Genomic DNA, 21,207 nt, shown 5'->3' on the forward strand with positions numbered 1-21,207 from the left:
GCATATATTGATTATGAATCCCTATTCATAATTAAAATATTTAAATCTTATTTAATTATCTTTAATTCTCTCTTTTTGTTTAATTCATAATTAAAACAAAGTGCGGTTAAATATATCGTATATATTTAGCATATATTCCCTAATTTGAATTGGAACACTTCAAACTCACTCGTCACACTGTTCTAAGTTTTAGTTTGATATGAGCTAGCAAGGGGGCCTAATGGACCTACAGATCATGGGCTCCAAAGATCCGAGATTAACCGGCTAAACTCATTAACCTTGTTAACCAACAATCGTTAACTACTAGGACACTCCACTATATCCTAGTATTATAGATATATTTCTGTCCATTTGATATAACCATGATTAGTAAGTCGATCCTTTACAGGTTGTTCGTAACTAGAGCTGGGTCAATTTACCGTTTTACCCCTAAAGTTACTTCTTGTTCCTTGAGACCCACTGATCCTCTAATGAACAATTGGTTTGTGGTCCAACCACCAAACCAAATACCTCTCGGGCCAATGAGAGGGTGGGGCCCCTTGTTCAAGACTTGGAGTGAGTACTTAAGGGAACAACCTCTTTATTATCCCTAAAAGCTGGTAGGAGTAAATTCCATGTTACAATCTATGTCCCCAGCTATTCACCCAGTCTTACCTTTGAAATAAGAGGCTTATTTAGTCGGCAAACTCGGGCCACTATCACCCATGCAAATCTAAGGATAATTCCAAATAAACAAGAGTTCATAGTTAGCTCAGGATTAAGGTCGAGTTACCTAGGTCATCGAATGAAAAAATTAGTCTCAACTGTAAACGACATTATAAAGTGAGAGTGGTTTTCTTCATGCTCCGATCTTATGCAATACTCATTGCATAGGACGCCCCCAGTCACATGTCTCCACATGTACAATTTAGTGATCACACTGTTTATATCATATAAAAAAGTAGATCATATCCATAGTGTCCCCAGAATAAGGTACTCAATCTTATCCCTATACTGTAGATCATTTTGACTATATACTTGAACTTGATGCACTCTTATGTCTCTAAATATAGTTCAAGTAATCATACTATAGCCAGAGTGTTCTTAGTTTATTGGATTTAGATTAATGATCGTAACATTCACTTTATTCCATAACAATCTTTACTGAATAAACATCAATAATAACTTTAGTGAAAACAGAATATGTTTTTGTTTACAAACTATGTGTTTTAGGATATAAAACCCAACAGTCTGCTTTCGTTCGTTACGTATCGTTGTCACCCTCATGGTTTTAAACTACATCTTCTAAAGAGAGGTTTTCAGACCCTTGTAAGAAATGTTTCTTCACCTCTCCAATTGATGTGGGATCTCACAATCCACCACTTCTGAGTGCCAAGCGTCCTCACTCGCGTATCGCCAGTGACTAGCTCGGATATCATTCGTAAAAGTCCAAGCGCACTGCAAGCAGACATTGTCCATTTTTTTGCATTAGGTATTGTCGTCAGCCTCAAAGTTTTAAAACGCACCTATTAGAGAGAGGTTTTCGCCGTTTGTTAGGATTGTTTCGTTCGTCTCTCCAACAGTTAGTAGATATTATCTATTTTAATCCGTGTCGTATCGTCGTCAGCCTCACGCTTTTAAAACGCGTCCACTATGGAGACATTTACACACTCATATACGGAATGCTAAGCTCTCCTCTCAAACCAATCTGGGAACACATCATTAGTAGTCAAGATGGTTGAGTGGTCTAAGACGCTAGACTCAAGTTTTGGTCCTTGTAAGAGGGCGTGAGTTCAAATTCAACTTTGGACATCTCATATTATTGTGAGCCAAAGTGGATAAAATCTACTATCGTTGTGATTTTTTTGTTTTGAGAATATCTGTAAGTTCGAGTTAGTTATCTTACACGCTCTAGCCAACAAAGCTATTCCATCCAACCATTTGTTACAATCTGATACAACCATTAGTTGATATTGTCTCCTTTCCTTCGTTATGTCTGCTGTCTCCCTCACGGGTTTAAAATGTGACTATTAGGAAGAGGTTTTCGCACCCTTATAAGAAATCTTCATCAGCCTCACAGCTAGCAGATATTGTCTATTTTAGTCCGTTACATATCGTAGACACTCTCACAGGTTTAAAACGCATCTACTAGAGAGATGTTTACACACCCTTATAAGAAATGTTTCAGTTGCCTCTCAAATCAATCTGAGATCTCACAATAAGCAGTCAGGATGGTTGAGTGGTCTCAGGTGCTAGACATATGTTTTGGTCCCCGTAAGAGGGTGTGATTTCATATCCCACTTCTGACAACTCATATTATTGTGAACTAATTTTTGCAATACGGATCAAGACGGTGTATCTCATCTCTAGGGTGAACTAATTTTTAATTCTCAGAATTAGTCAGCTTGCATTGTCACAATAGTGAATAGGTTGGCGCACTACTAGGTTCGTTCTAAGTTGTTGAATAGTGCAACTGAGGAGTAGAGGGAATAGGAGGTGGTAGGGCTTTAGTGACATTGTTCACCCTGGTAATGGACTTGTAAGCTGTCTTAAATTTTCTTAGGCGTAGTGGAGATTTACATGGTTCGTAGGGTATCTAAGAAATTTAAATCACATCTCATATTTCTACGTCGCTCAAGACTAGCTTTTTAAGGCTAATCCAATTTCTCGGAGCACAAAGGTCTACATAACTCGCTCATGATTCTAAGATGCTCGGTCTACTAAAAATATAGTGACCTAGGTCAAGTGAAACAAGCCTAGCTCTTGTGCGCTATTCGAAACAAGCTTAGCTCTTTCCTTGACATTGGTTGACAAAGTTTTGTGTTGAAGGGAGATTGCTACTTTTTGGGTTTTCTAAAAAAATTATTTAAAATAGAATTTTGAAACAATCATTTATGATTAAAAAGGGAAGGGAAAGAATGTGAATTATAACTTTCAACCGTTTTTTTAAGTTTGGACTATTTTCTTTTATGTTGTTATGTGAGTTCTTACGAATTTGCAAAGCATTTTTTTCCTTCTCTAACATTTTAAAATTCAGCCTCTAACATTCGTGAATAAAAGATCACTTTAAAAAAATTAGAAAAATTAATTCGGGTTTGGGTTTTAGTCTTACAAAAATGATTTTAGGCTATTTTTATCTTCTAAAATATACTCCAAAAAATCTACTTGTAGAGTCAATAATTTTTTTGGATTATTATCTCATTAAATTCATCTAGATGAGCACTCTACTTTTGTTGAAGGCATCAACTAAGGATAGAATTGAGTTCGATGATATGAAAAATTGAAATTGACAAAGTACATTAGTGCTTATAAGTAAGTAAAATATCAACGTATGATTGAATAATAGCATGAGATCCCACATCGTTAGAGAGGGAAACAAAGCTGTAAGGACCAGACTGACTCGATGACTCTAAAAGATGGGTAAATTTTTCGCGAAATAAAACAAAGGAATTTAAAACATTATATTTACATTATATCAAAATAAAGTTTATACATAAGTATTTAAAGCACAATATAGTACTTAAAACACAAAATAAGGAATAGACACAAAATATTTTAAGACAAAAGGGTTGAGGACGACGGGTGAGAATAGTCTTTGGGACCTGCTCCCGACCTCGATTAGCTGCTTATTACCTAAAAAAATGGAGAATAAGGAATGGGTACAAAAACTTAGTAAGTAGCCTACTTGTAGGCTCTTAATCGTGTCCTTGATATGCTAGGGTACCACATTCTTGGTTCTTGTCTTGTTCTTGTTCGTGTTCTTCTTCTTGTTCTTGTTCTTGTTCTTGTTCTTGTTCTTGTTCTTGTTCTTGTGGTAAGTACTTAGGCCCTCGACTTCTTATTCTTTACTTGGGGTCCTTATCATGATCTATCCTGAGGAGCTTGGTCCCTGGATTGTTAAACCTTAGTTATTCTTTAAGGGCCTTAGTACCATGGTTCTTAGTTTTTGTCCTTAAAATTAGGATCTTGATCCATGTTCTAGTCTTTGATCTTTCTCTTATTCGTTATACTTTCTTGGTTCTTGATTCGTTCTCCAAGACACTCCCCCTAGGATTTACAGCCCTAGCCATGCACTTGACAATCCTGTGTCCAAGGCTTCATGCGTTCCAAGCGACACAGCCTTAACATACGTCTCCAAGGCTTCATGTGTTCCAAGTGACATAGTCTTAACCTGCATCTTAGAGATTGCCCTTTGATACAGTCTTCTAACCTATGCCCAAGGCTTCATGTGTTCCAAGCGGCATATTTTGAAAACCTACCTCCAATGCATCTTACGTTCCAAGTGATGCAGTCTAATCCTACATCAAGGGCTTGCCCTTTAATACAATCTGAATACCTACGCTCAAGGCTTCATGCATTCCAAGCAACATAGTCTAAGTCATGAGCATGTTGTACCGTGGGAGGTCTTAGGAGGTTCTTGATTCTTGGTTAAGGTAACGTACTCTCTTCTTGTTCCTCCGTGGCTCTAGATTACTCCCCATGATAGACCATAAAGGTCACGTGGTCGGTGCGTACATGAACATGGCATCCTGCAAATCTTTTGGGTACCCATAACATGGTACAAGACATCTCATCTAGGTGAAGGAAACATGAGGCCAAACATGACATCCTACAAAGGAAACATGGTGCATGGCATCCTACCTAGAAGAGGAATTCTTGGGCTTTAGAAAGCACCGCTTGGTGGGAGGTCACAGGTCACTTCGTTCATGATTAGAGTATTACCTAGCATTCTTGAGTTTCTGAGTTTGGGGACCTTGGTCTCTCGTCCTTGAGTGGTACCTAGTAAAGCTTGTGTGATGTTGTTCTTGGTTCTCAATCTTGTAAGTTTTTAAGGTCCATAATTCCTTGAGGGGTAAGTTGTAACTTTCATTTGTAACTATATGAACCCATCTTAGCGTGAGTAGTTCTAGAAGGTCATAAATTCCTAGAATTTCTTTAGAGGGTTCTAGAAGAGTCTTAATTCTTGTGGTGTTTCTTGGGTCCTGACTTGGTTTAGGTTCCGCTCCAATCAACTTGAAATCTCAAATATATCCTCATGTCCTTAAGAATAGACCTTATAAGAAGTATCAAATCATTTGAAGACGTATAGACCTTGAATTATCATAAGTAGTCCTAGGGGCGTTTTGTTCATTTTACCCCTAATTCTTGGTTTTGCTACTTACCAAGTGACAATGGTTTTCAATATTCACCACATCATCAAGCATCATAAAATAAGATATAATTCAGAGTTTCATAGTATTTGGAGGTCATGAACTGTAGGTAGATATCCTTAGGGACATTATGGTCATTTTGCACCGTTTCGTAGTTTACCTACTTATCCTTATTCAATGACTACCAAATTTCATATATAACCTCAACATGCTATAATATGCTAAGTATTGAAGTTTCATAGGAATCGAAGTTCATTTAGTGAGTTATTTTAGTGTTACCTAATTCACAAGCAATTTGATCGGTTTAGGGCCTTAACTCACAGTTTTTTGAGTTTTTCTTTTATATATCTTTAAGTCATACTTGGTTTAGGGTTCATATGGAAATCCAAGTGATTCCTACAAGTATTTCTTAACAAAAAGTCCAAGATGGCTACTTTTCTCATCATCAACGTTCGGGACCTCCGTTCTTGAGCTTCCGATATCCGAATAACCTCAAATTTCCTTACATAGACTCCTTATTGTGTCTAGTTTCTGGAACCATAAAGATTTTTGTAAGAACCAGTCTAGAAGGGAGTTAAAAATGAGAAAGACCGAGGGAATATCGAGTTTTGGGTCGACATGGCCGGTTCAACTGAACCGGCCACATCAACGTAAGAAAAAGAAGGAGGAGACACTCGATCAAGTGCTTCAGACTAAGGCATAAAGAAAGGATGAAAAGGTACTCTACTCTTAAAATATTCAAGGTAGAGGTCGAGGAAGTCGCGAAAATGGTCGAGGTGGTCAATACAGCAGAAATGAAGAAAATTATAAGGAGAAGAGACAGTCTAGCCAAGCAAATTGGCATGGAAGAGGACATAATTAAGAACGCAGTCAAGGATATAACTCCAACATCCAGTGTTACAAATGTAAAAAATATGGCCACTATGCAAATAATTGTAACTCCGACGGATGTTACTATTGTGGCAAAATGTGTCATTATGCAAGAGATTGTCGAGCCAAGGAAAAGGTGGAAGAAATTATCAACCTAGCCTTGGATGAAGCAAAAAACGGAGGCATTCTCTTGATGTACCAAAATGAAGAGCTGAGCACAAAAGGACACGACAGCGTGAATGACGCTGGTGATAGTTGTGAGACGGTGTTAACTCTTGAAAATGAGGTGATGCGCAGCGGATGTGAAATTCTGATAGCGGAGACGAGAAAATCGAAGAAAGATGAACAACCAGATAACAGAGAGTCCGAGCTCGAAGAGAGAGAGCTCCAATGACCAGAAAAGCAATTTGAGGAAGAGAGAGGATGAGAATGGAAGAAGAAAAGAAAGAGTTAAATGAAGGTTGAAAAGTTAGAGAAGGAAGTTGCTGAGAAGGAAGAGAATGGGAAGGTAATCTCTCAATCTGTGAAGAAAGTTGAAGAAGGTGTGGAGAAAGAGAATGGCTTGTTAATGAAGATTGATGCTCTTGTGGATGAGCTAGTGAGGGAGGAGAAAGATATAAAGATGCTGACTCAACAGAGAGTCTCACTCGACGTGAACCTGAATCGAGTCCAACAGGAGGCAGTGAATTTTCGACACATGATTGAGATACTCACTCGTGATAAAGTCAAAATGGAGGAAGCAAAAATGGAAGTTGAAAATGTCGTAGACTGCGAAGGGAATTGAGTAAACTGAATGAAGCTATGACGTCTGAGTCGAGCGTGACTAAGAACAGGAAAAATGATGAGTTGGTGTCTCAAATGGGCTGTTCTCGAGAAGCTCCAAATGAAGTCTCGTCAAAGAAGGACAAACTCAGTTTCCTACTTGAGGACAAGGAGAGGAAATTGAAGAAACACGACTGAGCTAAAAAAAAATGAAAATGGGATAGGTGGAATCATTGAACATTGAACAGACCATTCAAGTTTATGAGGAGTTTTGTTGTGAATATAAGTAAATGAAAAGGGAGTTTTTAATTTTGTTAATTTTAGTAAGCTTTTGAAATTGAGTTGGAGAAAGCGAGGCAACAAAAAATGAAAAACCACTATTTAAAAACCAAAAAAAAAAAAAGCAAATACCAATAGAAAAGAGAACAAGAAGTACAAACCAATAGAAAAATGTTTTTCAAAATTGTTTGTCTCCTTGTCTCTCCCCTCTCGACATCTCCTTCTCAGTTTCGTGAGTGTTATTTCAACAAATTAGTATCAGAGCGAGAGTTTATTTTCAATAGTTGCATCCGCGTTGATGGCATGTAATTTGACACCTCTTCTAGTAGGTCTTCAATATTTCGGTACCTGGCCGTCAGACCATCATCGTGATCGGCATCTAGCTTCAAATCTGCAATCTGCGGTGTTGCAAACTCCACTGGTTTCGGGGGCACATCAGGAGTTGCGGCTGGAGTTGGTGTAGGCGTGCCCAGTGCAGCTGTTGGTAGCAGTGAGAGTGCCGGGTGTTGCCCTCCTCCTTCTCCCAACTCGTTGACGAAGTACTCCACTGTGAATTGTTCTAGGTTCTGGTCCGTCTCGACCACGTCGCTCACTGCCAGAAAGTGTTCTCGTTGAAGACAACGTCGCGCGACACGTGAGCTCTTTCCCCCACAGGATCATAGAGCCTTTATGTCTTGCTCCCAGGTTCGTAGCCAATGAAGACGACCTTCAACCCCTTGAGATTGAGCTTGGCAAGGTGGGGATGTGTGATCTTCATGTACGCGGCGTAGTTGAGCCTCATGAAACAATGAAATCGAGTCGATGACATGTTGAAGTCCAGCCGAGAATCGTTGAGTCGAGTCGAGATTACACGCACGCATGCGCAGAGGACAACACGGCTGTCAGGTCACAAACTTAGGTTCTTGGTCGCGTGTATGAGTTGCTTGACATTAGACTAAAAACAAATGGTTTTGTGTTTAGGCGTAATTTCTAGGTAAATTGGAGTGGGCTGCAGATTGGGCTTGGAACTTGTGGGCCGAAGATGGAGCCGTGGGTTTGAAACATGAATACGAATCCGAATAACAGGCCTGTCAACCCATCTTCTTCACCCGTAAACAAATCGAAAATCCTTGCGATTCCATTCTCTATTTTCCGGCGAGAAAATACTAATGATTCTAATGACATTCTTTCATGCTTGCACAAGGGTTTGCCTTCCGGAGATTAATACAACACTTTCGAAATACCCTTATGTTTTTAACCTAAAAAATAAACATCAAATACAAAGATCTTTCCGAAGTAGAAACCCACAATTTTCTTCTCAAACCCCTCTCTATTTTCTTTCTCGATCTCGGTTGAAAAATACAGAAAACAAAACGATCGAATAACAGTTGGGAGGTTTGAGCATAGAGAAATTTAAAGGGGTTGGGGAATAGTTTTGAATATGAAATAAATGCCTAGCCGAAAATTATGTGATTTCCGCCGAGATTAAATGCTATTTTTTTCTCAAAATCGAATAGTTACAGTCATAACTTCTCATAAAAACTCAGATCGGCTTGGTTCCTTCACCAAAATCGTAGAGCTTTGCTCCGTCTATAAAAATACATTTTTCTTAAAATTTTAAATCAACTACATACAAATATATTCACAACTAAAATTGGACGATTACATGTTCTTATCGTAACATGGGGCTCCACTGGTATACCAACTTTCAGCTTGAATCTTTTCAAAGTTTTTTCATAAAACTTGGATAGCATCACTTTTAGATCCACACTTAAAAAAACTCAGATCAAAACTCCCAAATAATCTCATGGATCTTCTAAAATACCGAGACTAAAAAGTTAGAAAACCTACGACATGTTCTTCCACGATTCTTGATTGTCTTGGACGATTCAAGAGCCCAGAGTGCTTTTCCACAAGGTTCTGTGAAGATTTCGTAATGAAAACCTATCTAGAATCGAACTCCTTGAGGTTGAATAAAAAAGTGTCTAGTAGTTACTTCTCTTTCTCTCCCCAATTTATTTTTCTCTCACGTCCTTTATTTTTCTTTCAATTTCTTTATTTCTTTTAATTTTTGTCAATTAACTGGGTTATTTTAGTTAGTATAGGTTCCATAATAAGCTAGACACAATGACTCTGGAGAGTTGAATTGGATCACTTTTCTAATTTATTATTATTATTTTTTATATCTTTTTTTTGGAGTTCTTGAGATTTTTCTCATCACTCTTTTCTTGTTCGCCATCCTCGAGTCCAGCTTCTAAAATTTTTAATAAAATCTCGGAAGTTTAATTTGAAAAAGATAAATTGAAAAACTCACTCCTTGTTAAAACTTGGGTGTATTTAATAAAACATCACCCGATTTAATTTGGTGCGTTTAATATTGCCTTTTGAAGGTGTGCCTCACATTAGTAACTTTGTCAAGATTGACCTATAGAAGACTTTTGGGCTCAAATTGATGCTTTGAACTTTGTTTTTGTGTTTGATAATTGAAATCAAAGTAGTTCATATTGTGTCTTAACGGTCTTGACCTATTTCTACACACAATAAAAGAGTTAACCACTTGTGTAGTCTTAAGTTCCTTCTCAATACTTGTTTATAGAATCACGAGGTCACCTTTAACCCATTTCTGCACGCAATTGAAATACTCGAGTAGTCTTGGAGGTTTTCGTGACACCGTTTACATTACTATTAAGCCTGTTAAGCTTTCTTAGTAATCCTTTTCGTTGAGGTTTACTAAATTCTCAAGGCATCTAAGTGGTTTAGATCTTAACTCACATTTCTAGGATGCTCAAGACCAACTTCTCAAGGCTAATTCAATATTTGGGTGCTCTCAAGTCTAGACCTCTTATTCGCTCAGGATTCTAAGGTGCCTGGTATACTTGAAACGTACTGTCCTAGGCCAACATAAAAAATCTTTCTAGCTCTAACGTTCTAATCTTAGCTTGGTTCACTCATGCCTGCTTTATTAGAGAGAGATTTCTATCGATTACTTAAACCGCGAAATGCATAGACTAAATATTCATGCAAGCTTATTTGGGGGATATTCCTATCAATCAACTAAGTATGGAAAACATATTCTAACTATTCAAGGAAGCTCAACCAAGAGATAATATCCATAATTAACAAGAGCAACCAGTCACAATGTCCATTCCTCCATTCTAGCACAACGAAAAACATTAAATTCAGAATGAATCATAAATTCTCACCTAGGGTTATTTCGATAATTTTTTTAATATACATAAAAATCATCCAGATTGCCTTTGGAGCTACCACACGTGCCTAAAGGAGTCTTACGTACAACTACGCGCGCTTTGTGGCACAATCGCACTCTTACGGCATTGGGATAGCGATTGTGCGACACTTGTTCTAACCTAGAAAATAAGTCAGTCGTGTTAAATTTAATATTGGTGTATGCTCGCGACATGGGTCACGTTTAAAAAAAATGTTTAGAAAGCAAGAGCAAATAAATGCGTTGAAAATAATTTTAAAGAAATCAATGTTATAAGATAAAAGCGAGTAGGCAACAACAACGACTTTGATAGAATATAACCAAGGTATGAAGAATTGACACCAATTCAAATTCTCCTATAGTATATTTTGGGGCGTTTTAACCCTACGGGTGTAGATATAATTTTGGTGACCGATCATACACCCCCGTATTGACACAATGATGAGAGTAAAGCCTATCTAACATGAAAAAAGTAAAAAAAAAGGTTTGGAACAGGCATACGCCCATGAACAAAAAGTCCTAGACAAGCATGACCAGGATATCTAACATGCGTCCATTGGCAACACGCCTTGAACAAGTATGACCCCTCACTTAATTGGCTGACGTCTTTGACAATCGACTCTTAACAAACTCAGTCTCATTGGATGAGGTTGACTTCAAGTCCATGGATGCACTTCCCACTCATCTTAGTATTAACAGTTCTCTTCCAATATGATAGGAACTATTGAAACCCACTTCTCGATTTGTTGACTCTTCGCGTCCTCTTAGTTGGTGTCTGTTCTACTTTCTTGGCATGGAAATTTTTCGTCTTTGCGTGAGGTCATACCACCTCCTTGTGCTTGATGTCTTTTTGGTTGAGATAGTAACGTTTCAAGTTACTAACGTGAACAAAAGGGATAGTCTGCATATATGAGAGTAGTTGAATCCTATACGATACCTTCTCAACCTTGTGGATAACTTCGACTAGTCGATAGTATTTTCGCCTAGTCTTTGGTTCTTGTTGCTTTGAACTCGAAGTTGGTTCTTTGTAACTTTACGAGTCAAGACGTGTTTAATAAGGATTTTGTATTAATTATTGAGTCTTTGTAACTCCTGAAGTCATTTTTTACCTTATTTAAGGCATTTAAGGTCGGTAAGACTCTTATTTATCACATTTTAGTTAGTTTCAGGGCGTATATTGGAATTAATCGTCTTGTTTAGCAAGGTTAAGATGCTTATATGACCTAAGAATGTCATATGAATTGATATATGTGAGAATTAAGCATTGGAATATATTTTTGAGGTGACTTTCGAACAATTAGTAACTTCGGCAAAGGCGATTACAATTTTAGTTGCTAATTGATTGATGTATAATGGTGCATGTCATGTGGCTCTTGCATGTACCATTTTAATTATGTGATGCTTATATGTTCTTTGTATTGTCATTGATGCATATTATGTATGCATGTGATGTCCATTACACTATATTATGAATGAAATGAAATGTCATGTGCGAAATGTTATGTCTTACCATGTAAAGTTATGTGATGGATTACGTGAAGTTTTTCATGTATACATGATGCATATATGAAATATGTTATGAACAAAAGGAGAAAGGAAATGAAATAAATGTTATGTTATGAATGAAAAGCATGGGACCTCATGCTTGTATGTATGTCATATGCATCGGGATATCTTCCTATTATGTTATACTAGTACAGATGCATATCTTTGATACTTATAGTTGTCATGATATCACGCGGGCCTTTTCTTTTCTAATGCGCTCGTTGACGTGTAATGTGTTGTGTCCGATCAAGTTAGCCCAAAGAATACGTATACAAGCATACCTGGTGGGTCATTGATGCACGACGGGCTGGTGTTCATTGATGCCTAGGGAATACGTATGCGTTTTATAGACCTTTACATACATTGTTCTTATTAAAAGCTATTAAAAGTGGCATTTGTTGTAGGGTTTGTTCTTGGTCCTGAGTGGTGACGGGCTAACAGATGCACGACGTGGATTGAGGTGAAGCTATGCAAGGCTAGATTGAAGTTTGGGCATGCGCTGACACGTGTTGGGCTAAGAAGATGATGGGTCATGGAAGTTGGGCTTGGGTCAAGTTGGCTGAGGGCGTGTCTAAGGGCTAAAATACTAGTGGTTTTGGATTTTCGAACCTAGCTTCAGATACGAACCTATGGTTTGGGTTCTGCTAATTTCCGAGGCTGAGGTTCAGTTTTAAGCTTAAATTTCAACTATTTCAACGCTTTCCTTAGTTTTTTGCATTTGCTTTTAGTTTTTGGACCTATTTCAAGTCGATTTTGGCTAAGTTTTAATTATTCTTGCATAGTAATTTACTAAAACATTAGCCAACTTTTATATTTAGTTTTATTTTTTTTCATAATTATCAATATTTCTCTAACCCGAAGATTGAAAATACAGTCAAGTCAACCATTAGAGTAGACGTGTCATAATTTTGATATCAAAGTTCTAATCCAAAGATCTAAATTCCTATAACATGTAGACCGTACTCCATAGTCAATTTCTAATCTTAAATTAACATCACATTAACACATGCTCAATTCTTGAAATTTTATTTTCTAGTTTAAAACCTACGCTATTCGATATGAGATCTAAAATAAGTGCATGGGATTTACACCGTTGACGAAGAGGAAGGTTTGAGAACAAGACTGTACTGCATTGGGTCCTTTCATGTCCATCTATTCCCCCTTGTGTTGAAACATTGTTTCTCGTGACCCACACATGGCCGGTCAACTATTCTAAATCTTGCGATAAATGATTTTATGATAAATGAAAATGTAAAATATTTGCATAAATATGAGAATCAATATTTGGTTTACACACCCTTACAAGAATGCTTCATTCTCCTCAAATCAATAAGGGATCTCAGTATATAATATCTACTAGTATTGGGGGGCTTAGGTTGAAAGTTCATTAGTTTACCCATATAAAAACGTGGTAGATTTGAACTTTTCAAAGTTAAGTCAGGGAAGAAAAGTACCATTGTGGACATCAATTGAACTCACTGGAGTTTTGGAGTTTTAGAAGGGTGAAAACATGATTTTTAAAACTTCAAATTTTGAGAATATATCAAAGTTCCAGTTAGTTCTCTAACATGCCACGTCACAAAATCAAGTTGATTGGAAATTTCTACTAGGGAGAAGAACAAACATCATTATAAGTTATGGCTTCATTGCCATCGTTAGAAGAAGGGTTTGATGACCTCCGACCTTGTGGTTAACAGCCACACACTCTAACCAACTGAGCTATTCCAGCCAATCATTTGTTACAATCCAAGTCCACCACTAGTTGATATTGAATAGTTTCGTTCGTTACGTATCGCTGTCAGCCTCACGGTTTTAAACAGCATCTACTAAGGAGAGGTTTTCAGACCCCTATAAGAAATGTTTCTTCACCTCTCTAATCGACGTGTGATCTATTTATCCAACCTTTCTGAGAGCCAAGCATCCTCACTGGCACATTGCCTAGTGACTTGCTCTGATATCATTTGTAATAGTCCAAGCGCACGTTGCATTAGATACTGGCATCAGCCTCATAGTTTACACACCCATATAAGGAATGTTTCATACCCTCTCAAACCAATGCGGGAGTGGATAATATCTACTATCGTCGTGGGCTTGGGTCAAAAGCATCATTAATTTATCAAATGATAATAAGAAATTTGTAGATTTTTACTTTTCAAACCGAAGGAAAAATATGGAACCTCGTTTCTAAACTCGTGATTTGAATATCAAATGATAATAAGAAATTTGTAGATTTTAACTTCTCAAAGTGATATGGAATCAACCAAAGGAAAAGTATGGAACCTCGTTTCTAAACTCATGATTCGAATCACTCCACAAGAGCTTTGATCAATACCGCTTGAATAACTCTAGCATGCTCTCATCAAATCTAAAAAATATAAATTCTATTTTTTTTAATTCCAAAATGTGATCTCATCAAAGAAAAGAAGGCTTATATAGTCTTTACACAAAAGAAGTTAAAGGGTGGGTACAATCTAACCTTAACTCCTAAATTAAAAACTAGCTTAAATATGACAAACAAATATTTAAATTATAATTAAATAGTGCAAGGAATGAAATGTGCTTATTAGTCATCCTTGGACTAGTTCCTAAATTTCTAGTCCATGAATTCAGCGGAGTTCATTAAATGCAACTTAAAGTGCATTGAATGCATCTCTTTCTTGACGCTCAACTTTGCACAACATATAAGGGAGGTCTCCAACGATTTCTAGAATTTTCTTTGATGAGCTCACCATCGGTTGAATATAAGTTACAAGGTTTTTTGTAGCTTCTTGGCTCTCGTCTTTGTAATTGGACCTTGGGATATGAAAATTCTTTGGTCGTGGTTCATATCATTCTCCCCCTCTTGAGAAGGATTCGTCCTTGAATCCCAGTCATCACCTACATCAAAAGGACTCAAATCCACAACATTAAAAGTTGCACTAACACCATACTTACCTGTTAAATCAATTTTATAAGCATTGTCGTTGATACGCTCAAGAACTTGAAAAGGTCCATCTCCTCATGGTAAAAACATAGATTTTCTTGGAGTAGAAAATATTTCTTTCTTGAAATGCACCCAAACCCAATCTCTTGGCTTGAAGATGACAATCTTACATCCTTTAATGATTCGGGTGGCAACCTTGGAATTTTGCTTCTCAATTTGTTCTTTTACTTGCTTCTGCAGTTTATGAACAAACTCAACCTTGACATTTGCATCGAAATTCACAAACTCTTTTGACGGCATAGGTAACCAGTCAATGGGGGTTAAGGAATTAAAGCCATAAACAGTTTCAAAAGGTGTGCATTTAGTAGTGCTATGAAACCATATTACATCACGATCACTAACAATGCTTTTAGGAATGCCATGCCATGCAATCATACAACTTCACTAAAGAACAAGTTAGCAATATGTTTTGCATCATCAGTTTTGTGACAAGGAATACAATGAGCCATTTTACTAAATCGATCAACCACAACAGAGATGCTATCATATCCTTTCCTAGTCCTAGGTAAACCTAAAACAAAATCAATTGATATATCAATCCAAAGACTATTAGGAACACGTAATGGGGAGTATAAACCATGTGGTTGAAACCTAGACTTAGCTTGTTTACATGCTAAACAACGAGCACAAACTTTATTAACATCATGTCTTATTTTAGGCCAATTTTTTTTTTCAAAGAGCATAACATAAGTTTTAGAAACTCCATGGTGTGCCATTAAACTACCTCCATGAGCATCCCTCACAAGTAGCTCACGTATGGAAAAAGATGGTAAGCAAAGTTTGCCTTTCCGGACCAAAAATCCATCTAACAAAAAGTAATTATTCACAATGAGTCATTTTTCACAAGATTCAACAAAAGGAGCAAAGAACATGTCATGTTGATACAACTCCTTTATGTGTTCAAAACCCAACAAATTAGCATTCAAAGTATTGAGAAGGACATACCTTTGTGATAAAGCATCTGCAACAATGTTCTCCTTACCTTGTTTATATTTGATGACGTAAATGAATGTTTCAATAAATTCTGACCACTTAGCATGTCGTTTATTGAGTTGTTTTGTGCTCTCAAATGCTTTTAAACTTTCATGAATCATATGAATAACGAACTCCTTATGCCAAAGGTAATGTTGCCATGTTTGCAATGCACGAACCAAAGCATAAAGCTCTTTGTTATAAGTTGGATACCTCAAAGATGCATCAGTCAACTTCTCACTAAAGAACGTTAAAAGTCTTGGATTTTGCATTAATAGAGCACCTATCCCTACTCCACTAGCATCACCTTCCGTTTCAAAAGTTGACTGAAAATTAAGTAATGCAAGCAAAGGAGTAGAACTCAATTTTTCTTTCAAAGTGTTGAAAGCAAGTTCTTGATCTTTTTCCCATATAAAGAATACATTTTTCTTAACAAGTTCATTCAAGGATGAAGCAATTGTACTAAAATTCTTAATGAACCTACGGTAGAAACTTGCAAGACTATGAAAAATACTTACCTCACTTACAATTTGAGGTATAGGTCAATCTTTTATAGCCTTCACTTTTTCCTCATCAACCTCAACACCAACACCATTAGATGAAACTACAAACCCAAGAAAGTTAACTTTTTCCATGCAAAAGCTACATTTATTTAAATTTACATACAAACATTCGTTTCTTAAAGTAGTCAAAACATTGCGTACATGAGTAATGTGATCATCTAAAAATTTAGAGTAAACAAGGATGTCATCAAAGTAAACAACTACAAACTTACCTCAGTATTCTCGTTAGACATGGTTCATTAGTCTCATGAAGGTACGTGGTGCATTAGTTAATCTAAAAGGCATAACCAACCATTCATAAAAAGCATACTTTGTTTTAAAAGCTGTTTTCCACTCATCCCCAATATGCATGCGAATTTGATGATAACTCAATTTTAAATTAATCTTAGTAAAAAGACGACATCCATGCAACTCATCAAGCATATCATCTAATCTAGAAATTGGATACCTATACTTTATAGTTATCTTGCTTATAGCCCTAAAATCAACACACATACGCCAAGAACCATCTTTCTTAGGTGCAAGAATAACTGGAACAGAACAAGAACTCAAACATTCACGTACATACCCTTTAGCAAGGAGTTCACTTACTTGCCTTTGTATCTCTTTGGCTTCCTTTGGATTAGTTCTGTTGGTCGATTTGGAATGGGCGCGCCAGGAATGAAGTCAATCTTGTGTTCAATCCCTCTAAGTGGTGGAAAACTACTAGGCATCTCCTCGGAAAAGAAATCTTCAAACTCTTGCAAAAGCACAACCAAATCACTAGGCAAAGAAGGATTCAGCGTGTTAGTAAAGTAACAAGACCCCTTACACATAAGTACAAGAATAGTCTGGTTAGAGAGCAAAACATTCCTAGCCTCACTTGATCTAACATACAAGCTTACAGATTTGACTTTTCTCTCTTTTTGTTTCTCTAGGCTGGGTGCTACTCTTGCTTTTCACTCAAGCTCTTTTTTTCACTTGATTCTTTTTCAATATCTGCTTTTGCATCAGCCTCTTGCCTTTTCTTTTCAAGTTTGCAATGATCAAGAAGTACATCTTTTGGAGACAATGGAACAAAAGTAGTTTTTCTACCACTGTGAGTAAAAGAGTATCGATTTGCATACCCATCATACATTACCCGATGATCAAATTGCCAAGCCCTCCCCAGTAGTAAATCTCCAACATGCATGGATACAACATCACATAAAACATCATCAACATATTTTCCAATAGTAAAAGAAACAAGAGCTTGTTGAGTTACCTGTACTTCCCCACGATCACTCAACCATTGAAGCTTGTAGGGTCTTGAATGTGGTTGTGTCTTTAAATTAAATCCTTTGACTAGAATGGAACTCACAACATTGGTGCAACTACCGCTATCAATGACAACACTACAAGGTACTGATTGAACAAGACACCGAGTTTGAAATAAGTTCTCTCGTTGGTCTAAGCCGTCCTCCTTAATGTGGGTGTTTAGAGCTCATCGAGTAACCATAGATATATGTGTAGGGTCCTCTTCACTAAACTCCTCACTCTCATCATTTTCCTCATTTATGTCTCATGTGCCTCGTCATCTCTAACAATTTCTCCCTCCTTGATGGTCATAATTCTTGTATTTGGGCAATCTCTACTATAGTGTCTACCCCTTGACATCTCCAACACTTCAAATCCCTATTTCGAACATTAGACTTTTCTACTTTTTCTTTCCCTGTTCTAGAACTCTCACCTTTCTCAAATTTAGCTTGAGGCTTCTCATTAATCTCTTGATTTCTATACTTATAATCAATGTTCTTACTATCCTTTTTTCATGTAGAAGTAGAATTGGAATAAGTTTAAGAAAAATACCATTGAGACCTTCGTTGGATTTACCTCTCGATCTTAATTACAGTGTGCAACAACTCCTCAATATTAGAATAAGTCTGTAAATAAGTCTTGTCTGCAATCTCTATGTTTAACCCATTAAGAAACCGCGCCATGAGAGTCTCCATGTCCTCATCGAGATCAAGTCGATCCATCAATGTATCCATCTCCGTGTAATAATCCTCCATAGATTTGCGTCCTTGTTTCAATGCTTGAAGCTTTTGCGCCATGTCTCGTTAAAAATAATGTGTAACAAAATGCTTCCGCATGGACTCTTTGAACTTGTACCATGAATCAATTGGTTGCTTCAAGATTTCTTCTCCTACTTGACATCAATTTATCCTACCAAATATGAGCATATTATTTGAATTGAGCAATGCATAACAGTACCTTCTTTTCATCACTAAAATTATGACAGTTGAACACCAACTACACCGTTTTCTCCCATTCAAGGTACTCCTCTGAATCGGTTTTGCCATAAAACTTGGGAGTTTTAATTTCTTGTTCCCCACGTTACGATCAATTCTATCATCATAAAGAACTTGTTGTGGTAAATTATGATACCTTCTTCCACGGCCTATCCCTCGCATCAAGCCACGACCAACCGCATGTGGATTATCCTCGTGTTGATCAGAATTGTCTTCCTCATATTGATCCGTAGATTGGGCAGGCAATGGAATCCTCTCTCGAGCTTGATTTTGAATCTTCAATCTGCCTATTCAATTGGTCAACTCTTCTATTCCTCGAATTAGTCTTTCCATGGTTCGTTGTTGTGCTTCTCTCAATCATGCATCAGCAATGTTAAGATTGTCGTCTGGATTTTCCATGCTACAAAAGAAAGTTGAAAAAAAAAAAAGACCTCACAAGCACTCCCTCAAGTGTGTTCACTCGTGTTTAACACTCAACACTCTTGAATCAATGTATTACTCCCTTACAATCTCGCCCTCACAATTGAGCACATAAAAACACACTAAAAAAAACACGATGTCAGTGTGGATAAAACGCGAGCCAAAGTGGATAAAATCTACTACCGTTGTGGGCTTTGGGACGAAAGCATCATTATTTATAAAAAATGATAAGGACTTCCTACCAAGGTGGATATTTGTAAGTTCGAGTTAGTTCTCTTACACGCCACGTCATAAACCGGAGTTGATTGAAAATATATACTAGAGAGAAGCACCAACACCTAATATAATAAATAAGGTATGCTTCATTCACATCACTAGAAGGAGGGCTTGAACCTCCGACCTTGTGGTTAACAGCCACACACTCTAACAAAATGAGCTACTCCAACCAATCATTAGTAGTTAGGATGGGCGAGTGGTCTAAGGCGCCAGGCTCAAGTTCGAGTCCTCGTAGGAGGGTGTGGGTTCAAATACCACTTCTAACCTCTCATGTTATTGTGAGGAAAAATGCGAGCCAAACTGGATAAAATCTACTACTACCGTTGTTTCGTGTCAAAACATTCCAGCCACTGGATTGTTACAATCCATGATCACCATTCATCTAAGAAGAGGTTTTTGCCACTTGTTAGGATTGTTTCGTTCGTCTCTCAAACAGTTAGTAGATATTATCATTAGTCTCACAGCTGCGTCTTCTATGGAGACATTTACACACTCATATACGGAATTCTAAACTCCCCTCTCAAATCAATCCGACAATACATCATTAGTAGTTAGGATGGTCGAGTGGTCTAAGTTGCTAGACTCAAGTTTTGGTCCTCGTAAGGGGGGCGGCGTGGGTTCAAATACCACTTTTGATATCTCATGTTATTGTGAGGAAAAATACGAGCCAAAGTGGATTTGGTCAAAGTGGATAGAATCTATTACTGGCTGTGGTTGGCTTTGGTCAAAAGCAGCATTGATACTAGTTGACTCACGCCACACGCTAGTGTTTTTTAAAAGTGTCATCAAAACATGACTTTTGAGAATATTTGTAAGTACGAGTTAGTTATCTTACACATCACAAACCGAAGTTGATTGAAAATATATATACTAGAGAGAAGCACCAACACCCATCCATTATAATAATGGTATGCTTCATTCACATCACACTAGAAAAGGAGAGCTTGAACCTCTAACCTTGTGGTTAAGAGCCACACGCACAAAGAACTGAGCCATTCCAGCCACTCATTTGTTATTACCCAAGACCACCATTAGTTGATATTATCTGCTATTGTTCTTTACGTATCGCAGTCACCCTCATGGTTTTAAACTGCATCTTGTAAGGAGAAGTTTTCAAACCCTTGTAAGAAATGTTTCTTCACCTCACCAATCGACATGGGATCTCACAATCCACCCCTTTAGAGGGCCAAATGTCCTCACTCGCGCATCGCTGGTGACTAGCTCGGATATCATTCGTAAAAGTCCTAGTGCATTGTTAGCCGACATTGTCCATTTTATCCCATTAGATATTGTCGTCAGCCTCACAGTTTTAAAACGCGCCTATTAGAGAGAGGTTTTCGCCGCTTGTTAGGATTGTTTCGTTCGTCTCTCAAACAGTTAGTAGATATTATCTATTCTAATCTGTGACGTATCGTTGTCAGCCTCACAGTTTTAAAGCGCGTCTACTATGGAGACATTTTCACACTCATATACGGAATGCTAAACTCCCCTCTCAAACCAATCCAAGAATACAACATTAGAAGTTAGGATGGTTGAGTGGTCTAAGGTGCCAGACTCAAGTTCTGGTCCTCGTAAGAGGGCGTGGATTCAAATCCCACTTCTAACATCAATTGTTATTGTGAGGCAACATGCGAGCCAAAGTGGATACAATCAACTAATTGTTGTGTGAGTGTGAGTGAGCGTGATATTATCCAAGACCACCATTAGTTGATATTATCTGCTATTGTTCTTTACGTATCGCAGTCACCCTCTATCGACATGGGATCTCACAATCCACCCCTTTTGAGGGCCAAGCGTTCTCACTCACGCATCGCCGGTGACTAGCTCGGATATCATTGATAAAAGTCCTAACGCATTCCTAGAAGACATTGTCCACTTCATCCCATTAAGTATTGTCGTCAGCCTCACAGTTTTAGAGAGGTTTTTTCCACTT

At 37.5% G+C, this 21,207-nt stretch overlaps 1 long non-coding RNA gene and 1 other non-coding gene across 2 annotated transcripts in view; both read left to right on the forward strand.

Annotated features, from left to right (window-relative positions):
• The window catches only part of LOC111483800, a 371,642-nt gene that overhangs the window by 263,387 nt on the left and 87,048 nt on the right, over positions 1–21,207 (forward strand). The window lies entirely within an intron of this gene.
• Positions 20,797–20,880, forward strand: TRNAL-CAA. The gene has a single exon. It is a non-coding gene; the product is annotated as a tRNA-Leu (tRNA).

This window comes from Cucurbita maxima, unplaced genomic scaffold, assembly GCF_002738345.1.
Source record: "Cucurbita maxima cultivar Rimu unplaced genomic scaffold, Cmax_1.0 Cma_Scf00009, whole genome shotgun sequence".
NCBI lineage: Eukaryota > Viridiplantae > Streptophyta > Magnoliopsida > Cucurbitales > Cucurbitaceae > Cucurbita > Cucurbita maxima.